The 16,568-nt window shown below is 42.1% G+C and overlaps 1 long non-coding RNA gene across 1 annotated transcript in view; it reads right to left on the bottom strand.

Moving 5' to 3' along the window:
• LOC105296169 overlaps positions 1-16,568 on the bottom strand; it is a 94,606-nt gene that overhangs the window by 50,236 nt on the left and 27,802 nt on the right. Inside the window, exon 2 of the long non-coding RNA XR_002781868.1 lies at positions 13,990-14,085. This is a non-coding gene — a long non-coding RNA (uncharacterized LOC105296169). The remainder of the gene's footprint in view (positions 1-13,989; positions 14,086-16,568) is intronic.

The following is a 16,568-nucleotide window of genomic DNA, read 5'->3' as shown; positions in this document are numbered from 1 at the left end:
AAGTGAGGAAGCATATATTCTTTAAAGACAAATGAATACACTTGAGTGGAAATGATTTGTAATTTGAAATTTTCCTAGACTAGAAAGCAATAGTATGACGGTCTGGAAGTTAAGACTCAGTTTATATGGGACAAAGAATTGAGTTATTGTTGTGGTTTGCTGTTGTTTAATTTAGTCAATGGTCCAGATCATCTTTCTAGATACAAAGCATAAGAAACGCATATGTGGTTTACTGTCTTCGACAATGTTTTCATGATTCTATCACATAGATGCAACTACAATTTGATCTAGACAGCAAAAATATTGCACCGAATTCGATAGGCCTTTTTTGTGTCAATGTTGTTTAGAGTTGGCCACCCTTTTGAAAAATCATTCTTTTTTTTGCATGTGTATATTTCCTACTTCTCTGATTTGTATCTACGTGCAAACATTCAGTAATATACTCATGTTTAAAAAATGAAATTTAATTGGATATATAGCTTTCTGTCTACTGGTTTATTTAAACATTGTGTGGAGTGAGGTGGTTGGTAGTTTAAAGTATATATTTTCTTGCTTTTACACAAAACTACTTGGATATGGCCTGGAATGAGGCAGAGTTTTCTTCACCCATGAGCCTGAGTCCCTCTGACATGAGTGCTCACCTAACCCCAAGTGAGCGTGCCTGCGGGCTGCAGCTCCTTCCTGGCCGGTTGGCCTTGCCTTCTCTTTGAAGGGAATTGTGTATGTAGAGTCAGATTGTCTATCCAGCTAGAGCAACCTTCTGCAAAACTGTGAAGCAGGTCACATGGCCTCGGACGGCCCACCTCCCTCCTGTGCATTGGGCTCCTCATGCGCCACTAAAGGATTCTTGTCACAAGGGAGAGGTGGAGAGTTGATCTGTTTACACTGTCCCGAGGGAAGAAGGGCTGCCCGGATGGGGCCATCAGGGCATGGGTCCACGCACACCGTGTGCCTCCCGTGCTGTGTCACCCTCTGCCCCGGGGGACTGCCACCTGGTCCATAGTGGGGCCGATGATTTGGTCTTTACTGCACCTCTAGCATCGGCCCAGGGTCAGGTTGAAAGTGGGGCTTCGTTGCTCTTTGACTAAGTGAATGAATGAGCGTCTCTAATGCCAGCTGCAGACAGAAATCTCCTTAGTCCTCCTTGAATATCTTTACAAAGGAGCACTTTTTTTTCTTGCTCTGCGCCTACCCCTCATTCTCACTCCGGCGTGAGTCTTCAGCCGAATCCACATCACAAGTCACCTGAGGCCCACCTGGCTTATTTTCCTGGCCCTGGGAAAAAACGTGTCAGGAACACGAAGCAACTGTTCCCTGTTTCGGAGCGTGTATCTGACTTTCTTCATATGAACAGAGACCGTACATGAGTCCACATAACAGCCAAAAGAATAGTTGTGAGGGAAATGAGCTTCTATACCCAATCACGTCTTTATCTTCTATACCTTACTAACTTTTTGTTTCCTCTTTGATTTGACTTCTGTGTCTTGTTACATAAAGCTGAGGTTGGTAAACTTAGGGCCCTTGGGCCAGATCTGACTTGGCATCTGTTTTTGTCAATAAAGTTTTATTGGAACATGGCCACTTCCATTTGTTTTCTCCCCATAATAACAAAGTTGAATAGATGTGATAAAGACCTACATGCCCACACGCCCTAAAATATTTACTATCTGGCCCTTTAGAGAAAAAAGTTTGCCAATCCCTGTCATATAGCAAATACTGCGTCAAAATATTTGTATTGAGTTTTTTACTTCTTTGATCTTTTCAAGGGAAGGTTTCACACCAAAAGGTGATGCTCAGGCGGCCCGTGATCAAATCCTAGCTCTGCTTCTTGTAATCGGAATGACCTCACACAGATCATGGGGTCATATCTCTGAATCCGGCGGGATGCTGGTGTGGAGGTCACGCTCCCTTGGGCCACTCTCACCCGGTCACTGGACACGACAAGGCTGATGGTGCCGCCCCATTCCTGCTTCATCCGGGAATCTTCCAAAGAGAATGTTTTCTTCGGGGCACCCCATGGGCCGGGTCATAGCTCTGTCGGAAGCGGACTCTGAGCTCTTCCTGCTCACTCCTTCCTTTCCCCTCTCCGGTCACGGTGTCCCTGCATCATGCTCTGAAGATTCCCCTGCCTACTCCTGCTCCCTGCTTCTTACTTCTTACAGGTATTTCTCAGATAAATCTCCTGCACTTCTAAACCTGCATCAGCATCTGCTTCTTGGGGGACCCAGACTAAAATATTACTTAACCCCTCTGGGCTTTAAATTCCTCGTTTATAAAGGAAGTCTAGAAATAACTATATTACAGAGGTCATTTTTAAGGATTAAATAAATATTGCAGGTGAAATTTGGGGCACAGTTTTGGTGCAGTTTTTGGCACCCATCCACAGATACCTTCTACTGCCATGGCCTTTGGGGGTGACCATCAGCCAGTTTCTGCCCATTGGGTCCCCTCCTGGCTTCTTCTTCACCACATAGTGAACGCTCCCTGCACCCTGAGAGCATGGGCCTTTTCTCTCTTCTAAGCTCCCTTTGGAATTAACAATGTGTCTTTTCAGTGAGTAATCATAGCATAACCCCTGATAGAACTAACATGCATGCGATATTTTTTGACTTACATGGCATACACTTTCATTAACCTAGTCTTAAATACTTATGTCTGAACAAACAATGAATAAGAATTTAAAGGGACTTCTTATCATACATATGTGTTTTTTTGTTGTTGTTGTTTGTTTGTTTTTTAGAGCTAAAATTAACATTATGGAGGGCGACGAAGTCACTGAAGACCAAAAATGCATTCTGGTCCTGGAACTCTTGACAGTAACTTTGATGACACATTTTCTGAAACCAAACAAGGAGCTTCCTGAGCCTACCATGAAGAGCTTGTCGCTTCAGAGCAGTGAAGTCCCAGGCCCCATTTACAGTTAATCAAAACAAAAACATATTGAAGCCTTGTCAAAGGGTGGTTGATTCTCCTGGGCAAGTGAAGGGACAGTTTGCTTCTCTCCACTCTGGGACAATGTTTATTTGGTCTGAGGTGGCAGAAACGGAGCTGGTTCAGGAGTCCCCCCCGGCCCCCCGCCCCCCAATTGTCCTCCCTCAGGCCCAGGTTGGAGGATAATTCTTGGGTCATGCTTTGCTACCCTACCCTTTGCCTAAGGTGACTCAGCAATAAAGTTGGGGTAGTGGCATTGCTGAGAGCTGATCAAAAGTTTGAAGAATAGTGGATTAGAAGTTAAAAGAAATCACCAAAATGCTCCTCATGACATTTTTTTGCAGAAGAACTTAATTTCATTTACTGGCAAATATTATAGTCAGGCTTAAAGTACAGGACAGGCATACATACTACATATCCTAGAATATTAAAATGAAAAGGATTTTATGTTGCTAGTTGGCCTCCAAGCACAAATGGAAATGGTTTGAATTAAGAATCATGTTTCCCTTCCACAGATCGATATTTAATGGTGGATAAGCTTTCCTCTCCGGCAAGGTGTCTCCTGGACATCAGTTTGTCAAAACTGCTTACTGCATTTGTTTAACATTCAGAAGTTCTTTAAAAGTTTTAACGCAAAACAGATTGTCCAGCTTTCCACCCGCTGCCTCACCCAGCCTTGACAACCCTCTGGGTCTCTGTTGACGGAAAGGCCCGTGTGTAGACTCTTAAACATTCCCCCTGCAACCACCGCGGTGCCCTCCCATGAGTTCTAGGAGCAGCATGCACGTCGGCAGCCCTACTGGGCATCAGCCGGCTCCTGGGCCTTTGCTTGTGAAGCTCCCTCTGCCGGAGAACTGTCTCTCCCCCATTCCTTGCAACTGCCATCCCAGCCCCGCTCGGCCACCCTTGCCTGAATAACAAACACTTCTTTATTTCCTCCTCCAACCTGACTCCACTCAGTTACCAGTTCCCTTGAGCGTTTTTTTTTTTTTTTCAAATCAGATCCCTCTAGTGTTTATCAGAGACCTCATGTGGTCAGCAAACTATGGCCAAGTCCTGCTCAGCCCCCGATTTTGTAAAGAAAGGCTTATTGGAACACAGCTATCACCAAGGGTTAATGGATTATTTCTGCTTTTATGCTACAATGGCAGAGGTTAGGAGTTGAGACAGAGACCATAGGGTTAGCAAAACTGAAATGTTTACTCTTTGGCCCTTTATAGAAAATGTTTGCCAATGCGTGATTCACGCCTTTTAGAATCTGAGTGCTTTCGAGTTTGGAAACCTTACATACAAAGGTACAAATCTGTAACGGAGACTCAAAGGTGAGAATTTGGGCCATTTAAATTTTTCTCTGCAGTTTGTTGTTGTTGTTGTTGTTGTTGTTAAGTAAAAAGAAAAATTTCTACTTAAAATGTGATTCACAACAAATTAATTTACAATTAATATTTCAGGGAAGTATGTGTCGTATAGAACCATCTGTACATTCATTAAAGAGGAGGCAGTATCTAGCTTTTATTTTTATAGGAACTTCTGCCCTTTTTATTAAATTGGGGATTATTACTGGGGGACGTTTAAAAAATTGTTCACATAATATTGTGGTAAAATATGCATAATATAAAATTTACCATTTTAACCATTTTTAAAGGTATAGTTCGGTGACATTACGCATAGCTACTTTTTTCTGCAGCCATCGCCACCATCTTTCAAAACTGAAGAAATACTCATTAAACTAGCAGTCCCCAACCTTTGCGGCACAAGGGACCAGTTCTCCTAGGAGCATCTAATGCCTGATGATCTGAGGTGGAGCTGAGGCGGTGATGCTTGCCCTGGGGAGCGGCTGCAGATACAGATGAAGCTTTGCTCGCTCGCCTGCTGCTCACCTCCTGCTGTGCGGCCCGGTTCCTAATGGGCCACGGACCGATACCAGTCTACGGCCCAGGGGCTGGGGACTTCTGCATTAAACAATGACTCATCGCCCCTTTTCTCCAGTACCTGGCAACCGCCATCTTATTTTTTGTCTCTGTGAATCTTACTAAGTACTTCATGTAAGTAGAATCCTGTCATGTTTGACCTTTTATGCTCGGTTTGTTTCACTTAGCATTATGTCTACGAGGTTCATCTGCGCTGTCTCACATGCTAGAATTTCCTGGTTTTTTTTTAAAGCTGAATAACATCTCATCACATGGATACAGCACATTTCGTTTACCCATTCATTCACTCATGGACAGTGGGCTGCTTCCACCTTTGGCCATTGTAAATAATGCTGCTAAGAACAAGGATGTACGAATGTTCATTCAAGTCCCTTCTAATGCTTTTGAGTATTTTCTCAGAAGTGGACTTGCTGGATCGTATGTTAGTTCTATTTTGAATTGTTTTTAGGAATTTGCCTACCAATTTCCATAGCTGTGCACCATTTTACACTCCCACCAGAAGGGCACAAGGGGTCCAGTTTCTCTGTATCTTTTCCAATGCTTAACTTTGTTTTTCTTTGTGAATAGCCATTCTAGTGGGTGTGAAGTGGTACCTCCTTGTGGTTTTGATTTGCATTTCACTTATGATTAGTGATGTTGAGCAGCTCTACATGTGTTTGTTGTCTGTTTGCATATCTTGTTTGGGGACATATTTATTCAAGTCCTTTGCCCATTTTTTAATTGGCTTGTTTATTTTGTTGCAGGAGTTCTATATATATTCTGGATAATCAGATACACGATTTGTAAATATTTTCTCCTATTCCGTGGGTCAACTTTTTAACTGTTGATAGTCTCATTTGACAGAAGCTTTTAATTTTATTTCTTCTTTTTTTGTGCCTGTGTTTTTGGTGTCATATCCAAGAAATCCTTGCCAAATCTGGTGTCACGATGCTTTTCCCTTCTGTTTTCTTCTAAGAGTTTTATAGTTTTAGCTCTTACATTTAGGTCTTTGGTCCAGTTTGAACTAATTTTTGTATATAAGGCGAGGTCCAACTTCATTCCTCTGCATGTGGACAACCAGTTTACCCTGAACGATTTTGTGAAAGGGTTGTCTTTTCCTCATCGAATGGTCTTGGCATCCTGTCAAAAATCGCTTCACCGTAAATGCGGGGATTTATTTCTGAGCTCTCTGCTTAATTCCATCGGTCCATATGTCCATCTTTATGCCACTGCCTCTGTTTCAATCACTGTAGCTTGTAGTAAGTTTTGAAATCAGAAAAGTGTGAGACCACCAATCTGATTTACCTTTTCCCAGATTGTTTTAGCTATCTGGAGATTCCACATGACTTTTAGAATGAAGTTAGAATGAATTTTTCTAAATCTGTACATCGGGTTAAATATACTTTCCTGGGAGAATATCTACTACGTGAACCCAAATCTTTCCTCTCTTTCCCACTGTGTGACCTGAGCATTTTCTTTGGTTGTGTCCCTCTCTCGCTTTACCAGAGGAAAGACTTTTTTATTTGCCGACAATATGCTTCTTGTGTCTTGTTCTAAAGCAGAGTGGTGGACACTGGAGACGAGGTTGGCGTCACTTTTCTTGGGCAGCTACTCCTCATTTGGGTTGATATCAAGCTTTGGAAGTTTTTGGCTTCTCACAGGGCAGAACGACCATAGGCTTCAGGCACACCACATCTCCATGTGCTGCATGCAGGATGGGTCATGAGAATCTGTCACAGCTGATGAAAACACGGTCATATGGCAATAATGCTTATGTGTAGCTGGTAGGAACACAGCTGGAAAACATAAAGATTCAGCCTTTCTCTGCCAACTGGATTTTAATGACCAAACCACAGAGGTTTGGACTATTTAAATAAAATAGGACAAATGGAAGAAAAATTCAATATTCCTACAAAAAGAAAAAAAAAAAACCCATGTGATTTGTAATCTGCAGGACTGTAAAAGCAATGTTATATTTGAGGGGAAAAAAAGTGAAAACATTTCTTGGATACACACAGCAGACGCTCTTTGGAGTTTTTTAGTATTTGACCCAATAAACTGTATTCTTAAAAATTCGCAGGCAGAAATCTCTTCCTTTTTCCTTTCGGACGTTTGGTTTGGTTTTATTTTTTTAGCTGTCTTCCAAAAGGAATTCCAAAGTTTTTTTTTTTGACAATTTTATCATTTCTGACTTAAGCCTGTTGCAAATCTCTTTGAAACAACTAGGCCCAAGGCTCAGGCAGCTGCCTGAGTTCCACACAAATGCAAAAAGTCTCTTCCATTTTAAGTGCTATACTTCGCCGTAATGGAATCCAGATGCTTAAACCATTCAGAGATTACCTTTTACAGTGCAAACAGAAGCATGAATGTAAGTGTCACGTTAAGATGTAGTTAGATTCCAATTGTTACGAAGCTTCTCGAGTGTAACTTCCGAAGGTGAGTTGAGGCAGAGAAGCCCAGGGAAAAGGGCGCTAAAACAAATACGGGCCTGGGGATGTCTTATCCTGCAATCACCGGAGAGAGTCACGATTAGATTAAGCGCTGCAGAGTATACATAATTAACAGCGAAAGAGACCAGGAGACTCCTTCTGAGACCGGTGTAATAATTCAGCGAGCAGAAGCCGGGTTCTCCTCTTGTGGAATTCGAAGGGAATTCCCATTATGAGGTGCAACGGAGCCCCCGCAATTCAATCCTCTGTCAGCTACTGTAACTTATCTTTACTTCCCAATGGGGCGATGAGGGAGGGTTCTTATTGTTTTTAACGTGTCGTATACGTGGCGCAGGTGAGCTCTTGAAGTCTTGCTCGATACCATTTAATTTATTGTTGATGCACTGGCACATCCCCTGCTTTCATATTCATGGTCGGTGGAGCTCTACACACACGCCAGTGTGCACCAACCCCCAACTGTCACGTCAGAATGAGTGACTCACCTTTTCAGCCATCAGAATGCTCGATGGATGAACAACAGACTAATCCACAGCACAGGCAATGTAAATACTTGCGTGGAGCAGCTGCCCGATTATTTTTGCCTTTAGGACGATATTAGGGCACTGCTTGCAAATTCTTAATGATCAGCCTATGAATGGTTGAGCTGACTGCTTTTCTAGGGAAAAAAATGGTAGGAATGATTTTTACCATTTTATATTCTCATCAAAAGACATATGACACATTCACAGTGTGTGTGAAATTGTTTTGGATATTTCAAAATTGAGAATCATACCAGAGACCAAAGATGAAGAATCCTCCTAAGGGTCAAGAAAGGCAGCCTTCTGAGTTGGGAGGTTTCTGCTCAGATTCCAATTAATTCACCTGGGGAATCTTGGTTTCTTCATTTGGACAAATTTTCAAAATTCTCTGCGTCTAATTTGGGTTGCCTGAATTTCTACCGGTAGAGTAATCCTCTGGAGTAAGGCGGGTGTTGTGTCTTCAGCAGATTTCATTGAAAATGCAGTTCTGCAATCTGGGGATTGTGGGGGACAACACTAAGTCATTATCTCCTACTAATATATTAATATGGAACTGGATTCCCAGAGGCTGGAACTGAGGAGCCAGGGGTAGAGGCGTTCAAAGGACAGGCTTACTTGCTGGGAACATCAGAAAGTTGGCTTCAGATAATGGGGTGGAATTCATTAAAATTACTGTCGTGTTGTTGTTATCGAGAGCTACCTTGTGAATTTAACAGTCTCCATCCAAAGGTATCAAAAATTACGGATAGAATGCTGTCAATTAGTTAGTTTGTTTTGTTCTTGGAAAAAGCAGAAGGAATTTACATCTCTGATGCCTCCAGGAGCGCAGTGCCTCCTTTGACGTGATGGTTTCTGCACCGTCTGAGGAATTCCCAAGGGACGCCAATGACAAGAGCTTGGTAGAGACCAAAACCAGGTATAGGAACAGAGCCTGAGGGTCCAGGAATCCTGCCTTTTTCGTTCTCTTGAATTGTGACTCCAGGTAAAGCACACCTGTAGTTTAATACTAGAAGAAAGGCAGAGATAGGGGAACCATATTTTTGGTTCAAAATCTTTCTGCCTAGCGCTGTTCTAAATGTTTCCAGTAGGTTTTTAAGGTCCTGAGAAATTAAATAATATGCCTAGGATGGTGCAGGAACTAATACAACAAATAATTGACCACATCATCTACTCATGAGTATGGAAGGGAAGTTTGTTTAGGGAGGAATTGTAATCTGTCCTTCTCATTGCTAGAGGCCTGAGAAAGAAGGAAGTTGCAGTGGGCAACTGTCTTAGTGCAATCTCATTTATTGGCCCTTTATGTATTTTAAGCATTTTTTGGAAAAATTAATGAGGGCTCCCTATATTAGTGCAGAAGCCCATCTACTGAGGGGTTATGTCCTATGGAGAAATCTAGAAGGATGGATGCTGGAAAATATTGCTTCCCTGAACTTCACACAGCTATGACATTTTTTCTCTAAAACACAGGTCTGAGAGGCTGTTCCCTTTCTCAGAAGCTGGTGCCAGCTTTGGACTCAAGGCTCTCCACAATCTGGTCCCACACCAACCGCCAAATCTCATCTTCAGACTTCCCTCTCCCTGGGCTGCTTGATACTGCTTGACAAAGCGGGCATTTTCATGCCTCCCTATGTGATGGGACAAAAAACTTTAATCTGTGGGAAGTCCACAGGCTTCCCGAACAGAGGAGACTTTATATCACTTTCTTCCCCCAATTTTGGAGGGTCATTTGATTTCTAGATCTTTGCAATACAGAATTAGGATATTAGGGCAATTAGCAAGTGTATTGGAGCAGTTGGATGGTGGTGTGGGGGGGAGGGGCGGAGGGAGACAAAGGTCCGAGTTATGTGAATCAGGTGCCAGGATAGAAGGAACCAGAACAAGAGCGTCAACCTTCACTGGGCCCGGAGTGAGAAGAGATGGAGAAAATGGGACACTGAGAACAAAGGGAAATGGATGAGGGACCCAGAATTCTTCTCAGGCAGGACCACGGAGCATCCTCACGCTGTAGGGACAGCCTAGGGGAGTCCGAAGACAGTTGCTGTGGGCCAAGCACTTAGATCTCCTTTAACGTCCTTTCATAGCTGCAAGTCGAGGCGAACGTTTCTGCTCCTAGAAGGTGACTCACGCCGGGACTGCCCAGCCCAGGCACAGCGGTGACGGAGCCACACTTGCCACCGCCTCTGCTTCGCCTCCATGTGAAACGCTTCTCTTTTTCCCTGCCAGGCAGTAGTCCGCTTTCCCTTCAAGGACAAGCTCAGATGTCACTTCCTCGGAGTCGTCCGCCTTGCACGTCTGGACCTTGCTCTCCGCAATCCGCTCCCGAAGCACTTTTTAAATGGCCTCAGTTATGGTACCTATTAGGCCTGGCACGGTGCCGACGGGGAGACATTTGTCTTCCTCATTCACATCGGCTTGATCAGGCTTGTGTCGCCAGCACTGCGAATGTGCCTTGCCTGTTGCCTGTGACCAGGCATACTGGACTGAACCGAATAGATCCGGATCCGGTCTGGTCTCAATCGATCCAAAGAGCCAAGTTTGAACCGTACACTGCTCTCGATGCAGCAATAGTCACACTTGAGGATTAAAATATTTTATAGAACTAAAATATAGAGTGTTAGCAGAATTCTACTCTTAATTTTTTTTTTTTTCATTTTATGCGTAAGAAGACAAAACGCTGATGTGACGATTTATAAATCTGAAGTAGTCTTCTTTTATGACCTCCCTTTCATGCATGTCTGAGTCTGTTATTTGGCAAGGTTATAAAAAAGAAACAAAACGAATATTTAAAGAAATATTAGCCCTTTTTATTTGGTTTTATTATGAAAGAGATTTGTATGCCCACCCTTGTTCTGAGTTAAATGAGCCTGCTCAAATCTATAAATAAAGAAAGAAGAAACACATTCTCCGTTCTTGCTGGGAAAAATATCTGTCTGGTGCCAGGATGGAGATGGCAAAATGAAGTGATTCACCAACTCATTATGGTTACTGCTGTACAAACTCTGCTTTTGCTTTAATGATGTAGCTGCTTCCGGACGGTTACAGTTTGAATTATACACTCGATTGCTTCAATTCTACTCTTTATTTGGATGATTGAAAACCCTGTGTTTGGGACCACAGCAGACACCGTTGGTGGCCTAGCCGGCAGCCTTAATCGCATTTTTTTCTTGCTGAAAAAGCCCTCCGGCCCTCCATGTTTCCACTTGGGGATCCACCCCGCTCCCACGTGATTTAGGAGTGACTGTCTCCAGGTCCAGGAGGACAGTATATTGGATATGCCGATAATAATTGGCCTCAGCGTGGGTCAGAGACATAATTCTGGCCAGGGAGACAGACACAGGGCTAGTCTTTTGGAAGGTAAATAGGAAAGGTTTTTTTTTTTTTTTCCCTCCACTCCTAAGTTATAATAAAAATGACAAAAGTTAGAAACTATCTCTGCATATTTTAGTGCCAAGTCCGATGGTTGGAGCTGCTAAAGAATAAAGCTGACCTGCTGAGAATCAGAGGATTAAAAAGTAGGAAGAAACTGCCACCCGATACTGCCTTTGAGCACCCAATCATGTGGCTCCACAGCATTTCACCTAGCATCTCACATAGCGAGGTGAGATGACGAATATACTTCATTGTCTAAGACACACAGGCTGTCATTTTTTATTATTTTCTGCCAAAGGTGTTTTAACTGGGCTGGAGAGAAGGATACAGGGGAAATAGAGAGGTATAGTTATCTCAGCTTATAATTTAATTAGAGAGAATAGATTCAAAAAGAAATGACTGAAGAAAAATTATGAAGTCATAGGTCGGGTAGAGAGTCTTAACCGTTTTTGTCCATCTAAACATTTTATCAGTCTGATGAAGCCTAGCTCTTCCTTCTCGGACAAACGTTTTTAAATAAATAAAATGCACAGACTCACAAAAAGCATATTTAAAACGTTTCCCAGATTAAGAATCCTAAAAGGATGCATAATGAAATACGACACTTAGCGATTTTTTTCATGAAATTAAGCATGACTGATATACTCCAAGTCTAGTGCCAATTTACTCAATGGCGAAAAAGTAAAAAATTCAGTCAAACCAATTATCGTGTGTTTCAAACAATGTTATAACAATTTAACTTACGAAAATAAACTGAATTTAATCAAGTTGTTTTCCTACAGACACATTACCAAAGCCACTGTCAAGTGACAAGAAATTATTATTTTATTTTCCCCTTTTCTGGAAGTAAAGGTTTTTACGAACAGAAGAGGGGTCCTAGCCTCCACTTGGGCTGAAGGAGCTGTGCTGTTGAGTGTGTTATCGGCCCCGAGTGTACCCTCTCTCTCCTTCCCCATTCATGAGGTCCGTCCGTATGGGTTCCTTCCTCGGTCCCTTCTCTGTGCCAAGGTTTTACTTCCTGCCTCAGCGATATCAAGCTTGATTTGGCCAATGTAATATGAGCAGAAGTGACATGTATCACTTCCCAGCGGAAGCTTTAGAGCGAGTATTGTGGTCCTCCCATCATTCTTGTCCTTCTGTCATGAGAACGTGAGGTACCAGGAAGGGGTCACTCTATTAGCCTGGATCCCAGAATGATGAAGACACATGGAACAGAAACTGGCCCACAGACGACGGGTCACGTGAACAAGAAATGTATCTTTGTAGTTGTAAGTCACTTAGATTACCAAAACACAACTTAGCGAAAAGTAATATAAGTTGATACTTATGAGGACTCTTTCTGATTTCTCCTCAGCTATCTACTTTTCTGAAATCGGGGAAACTTTTTCATATTTCTAACACCTTTTTAAATATGAGATGTATTGTTTTTCAAACTGTAGCACATAGTGGAAATTTAAATATTCATTATTGTTTATTTTTTCATAAGATCTTTCTTTCTTCTCGCTGGCAGGTTTATGAGTTTGCAGCTATGATCTTTATTAAACAAGATTATGACTGAGTAGGATATTGGTTATGTAGTCAGATAGATCACTCCCACCATAGTAATATGTTGTAGGCTCAGCCTGAAGCCAAAAATGTCTAGATGAGGCCTTTTCAGTTGGAGGATTAACTAACCAGAACTGAGATAAGGCCATATGAGCAATATAAAAAATCTGGATTAAAATTTAGAATGTAGTCAATCATCCTGATATTTTTTTGTTGTCAACACACCCAACCTTTCGATACTGAAGTTTAAAGTTATCATCGTGGACGGTCTTAACCACATTGTCTGAAAGTTTTTGGCTTCACTTGATAACAGCCGAGGCTCCCAGAGAAGCCATCGAGACAAAGATAACAATTTTCTAAGAATAGGGAGACATTTTTAACTCAGAATTTCACTGCTGTCCTGGGAGGCGCTGACCTGATTCCATTTATCATGGTCACAGCCGTGCTTCTGACTTGTCTGATAGTCCTTCTTTTATGACTAAACATGAAAGGAATTTTGGTTTTGTGGAATACTGTCGAGAAGAAAGAAGAGGGGGTCTGTTCTGGCACAGTTCCCAGCTCTAAGCTCCGTGGAGGTATCCAGGGAAGAGCTGTTATTAATTGAAATCGACAGTCAGATGAAATCGGTCAACTCCTGGTGATCCAAGGCTGTTTACTCAAGTTCCAGGCAACTCGGGTTGTCCTCTCCCTCTTGCTGGAAGCCTTCCCTGTGTCCTTTTGCTCTTTATTAATACGTCTACCAGGAAAGCAGAAAGCGTATGCCCAGCTTGGTTAAGTAGCTCAGGCGATAAGTTAGCAAGGAGAATGCCAAACCATTGAGATTTGAAAATTAGAAATTAATTTCGTGTGTGAAAGTGTGATGCTGATCATTAAAAATTGGCTGACAATCACTCACACGGAGACCCAGCTGACCTCTTCCCACCTTGTCCAACTGATGATCACTTATTCAACCTTTAAGATAAGATTCCAGGATCACCTTTCTGTGAATCTTTTCCAAACTCTTAGTTAGTTGATGTATCCTTCTTCTGGTCTACCTTGGGACTGTCTACATACCTCCATCATACTTTAGCTACAACACTGCTGTATTGTGCTGCCTTGTTTTCAAAGATAGGAGATACCAATACTGTGACAAAATAATAAAAATAAATCAGGTCTCTGATGCAAACTATTAGGGTTTCCACCAAACACATGGAAAAGAATCCAAATAGGTTGTTTAAATACCTTTCGAATACAGAAACACATTGTTTAAAATTTCCAGCTTCTTACCTGTTGTTTGCAGTGGTTTCATATGGATGCAGCTTAAACAGTCAACTTGACTCTTGGTGGAATTCATAAAAATTATATTCCAATTAGCTCAGAAACCTAAAATTAAAGACAATATATTTTAGGTAACTCCTATACAAATTCATATATGATTAAATCCAAATAGACTATTTGATTATATTTGTCCATGAAAAAGGAAAGAATGATTCTTCTGTAAAAGTGATAATTTACTTTCTCTTTTTTAAATTCCAACTTCTTTGTTTGTTTGGTCAGCAAATATTTATTGAACCTATCCTCCGTGCCTGGCGTATTATGGGGTTTAGACATTACCGAGGGGAAAAAAACTAAAAATAATCACAAAATCAAGATCAGATGGTGCTAAAATCTAAGTACAACACAAACAGCAAGATGAGGTTAAAAAAAAAAAAATGCCCGAAAAGCTGTGGCCACTTTACAGTGACTGATTATGGAAGAAGGCATAGCTGGAGGAAGTCATATCGCAATCGATTCTGGAATCCTACAGAGAAGCTAGCTAAGGAAAGACGGGATCAGAGACTATACAGTGCAAAGGTCAAAAGGTGGGAAACAGGACGGATCATGGAATGGGCAGTATGTAGATCAAGGAAGTTAAGGTGCTTTTGGCTGCAAATAATACTCAACTCAACTGGGTCTAAACACAAATGACAGTGTTTATCAACAATCACACTTAAGACAGAGTTGGAATTGACTTATTCAGCTGTTCAATGACATTACCAAGAACCTAGGTCCTTTCAACATTCGATCTGTCGTCCTTGGCTAGGTCTCCTTGTGGTCACAAGATGAATCAACAGTTCTGGCCACACACCAACCGTGGACAAAGCAATGCTTAGCTGAAGAAGAGGTCATCTCTTCCCATTTGGTTCATTTTAAGAGGGAGATCTGACCAAAATGTTCCATCAGACACCCCCTGTGGCTCATTGAGTAGAATCATACCAAATTCAGGGCCTAAGCCAATTACTGCTCACAAGACTGGAATTATTGTCACGAGTTTAGAGCAGTCAGGATTTTCCCCCTGAACCATGTACATCCAGATGGTACCTTCACTGAGTAGGATGTAGTGTCACAAAAAAAAGAACACGTAATTCTCCTAACAGAGAAAGGGCCAGGTGGGCAGGGGTTACACAGGGTCTCCCTCCGCAGGGCAGTGTGGCTAGGATTAGGGGAGCAAGAGAAAGAGCAGCTCGAAATGAGGTTGGAGAGGTGCCCAGGAGCAAGTTTATGGGGGGCTTTCTAAGCTCTGGTAAGAAGAATCGGTTTCACTTATTCTGAGTGAAATGGGAAGCCATGGGTCGGGAACGACATCATCAGGTTTGCATTTTCAAAAGCCTGTACATAGATCAGCACCATCTGATACAAACATCAAGCGAGCCACATAGGTAATTTTCAATTTTTAACAGTGACATTAACCAAAGTAAAGAAAAGGGCAAAAATAACTTTCATGTGTTTTATTTAACCTCTATCCCACATATATCACTTCGACCTGTGATCGATATCAAAATCTATCAACTGGAAATCCTGTCAGTTGTGACAACATGGATGGACCTTCAGGACACTGTGCCAACTGAAATAAGTTAGACGGAGAAAAACAAATACTGCACGGTATCGTGTATATGTGAAATCAAAAAAAAAAAAAGAAAGAAAGAAAAAGTTAAACTCTCAGAAACAGTAGAAAAGTAGCTGCCAGGAGCTTGAGAGTGGAGGGAATTAGGAGAAATTTCCAAGTCCCGGAAACTTTTCCATTTGAACGGTAAATAATTAAAAATTTTAATTTAGTTTAGTTGTCTACATGTCTAGTTTACCATGTTGTGTAGCAATTGGCTATTGAGTGAGTTGCATGGAAAATCTTGGCAGGGGTGGTGACTTATTTTAATGGAAGGAGCGAGGGACGCGGCTTAGAATTATGCACACTCTTTTCTTGCTGTGTGACCCTGGGCAAGTCACTTTCCGTCTCTCGGTCTCAGAACAAAGAGGTTGAAGAAGAAGATCTCAGAGCCCTCAACCTACTGTAGCATTCTATCCATCTATCACAACAGAGAAGAGAGAGTTTTCAGAGGATTAACATTCCATTTTGGTATTCCTCCATCTGTTGCTGGTTTGAGAAAACCGGCCACAAAGCCTGCGTGCTCATCTCTGTAAATGATGGAGCGATTAACTGCTTTAGGAAGGTAAGATTTACTTCTCAGAAATAGAAAAATGGACACCGAGAGACTGCATTTGCCAAAATGAAATGCTTTTAAAATCACAGGTTCTTGCCAAACTCCATCTCTCCAAGGTTCGAGTTCTCTCTTCCCCCCACCGTTGTCATAAATAACACGAATAATAATTTTCCCTCAATCACAGCTTCCTTCTGGAGCCGCTGCGTGTTACCGCTGGAAAAGCGACTTTTCTTATTTCTAAGAAATAAGGCTTTACTGAGAAAGCGCCTCGGATTTCTCGGACATCAAACCCATCCTCGCCGGGCACGCTTTTTACAAGTGAGTTGCTGAATGCGAAGGTCCCCAAAGCCCGGATTTAAAAAAGCCGAGGACAGAGTGCGTGGCTCA

The sequence above is a fragment of the Pteropus vampyrus genome, unplaced genomic scaffold (assembly GCF_000151845.1).
Source record: "Pteropus vampyrus isolate Shadow unplaced genomic scaffold, Pvam_2.0 Scaffold121, whole genome shotgun sequence".
NCBI classification, from domain to species: Eukaryota; Metazoa; Chordata; class Mammalia; order Chiroptera; family Pteropodidae; genus Pteropus; species Pteropus vampyrus.
The sequence above is the reverse complement of the archived record's forward strand: the minus strand, read 5'-3'. Positions and strand labels throughout refer to the sequence as shown.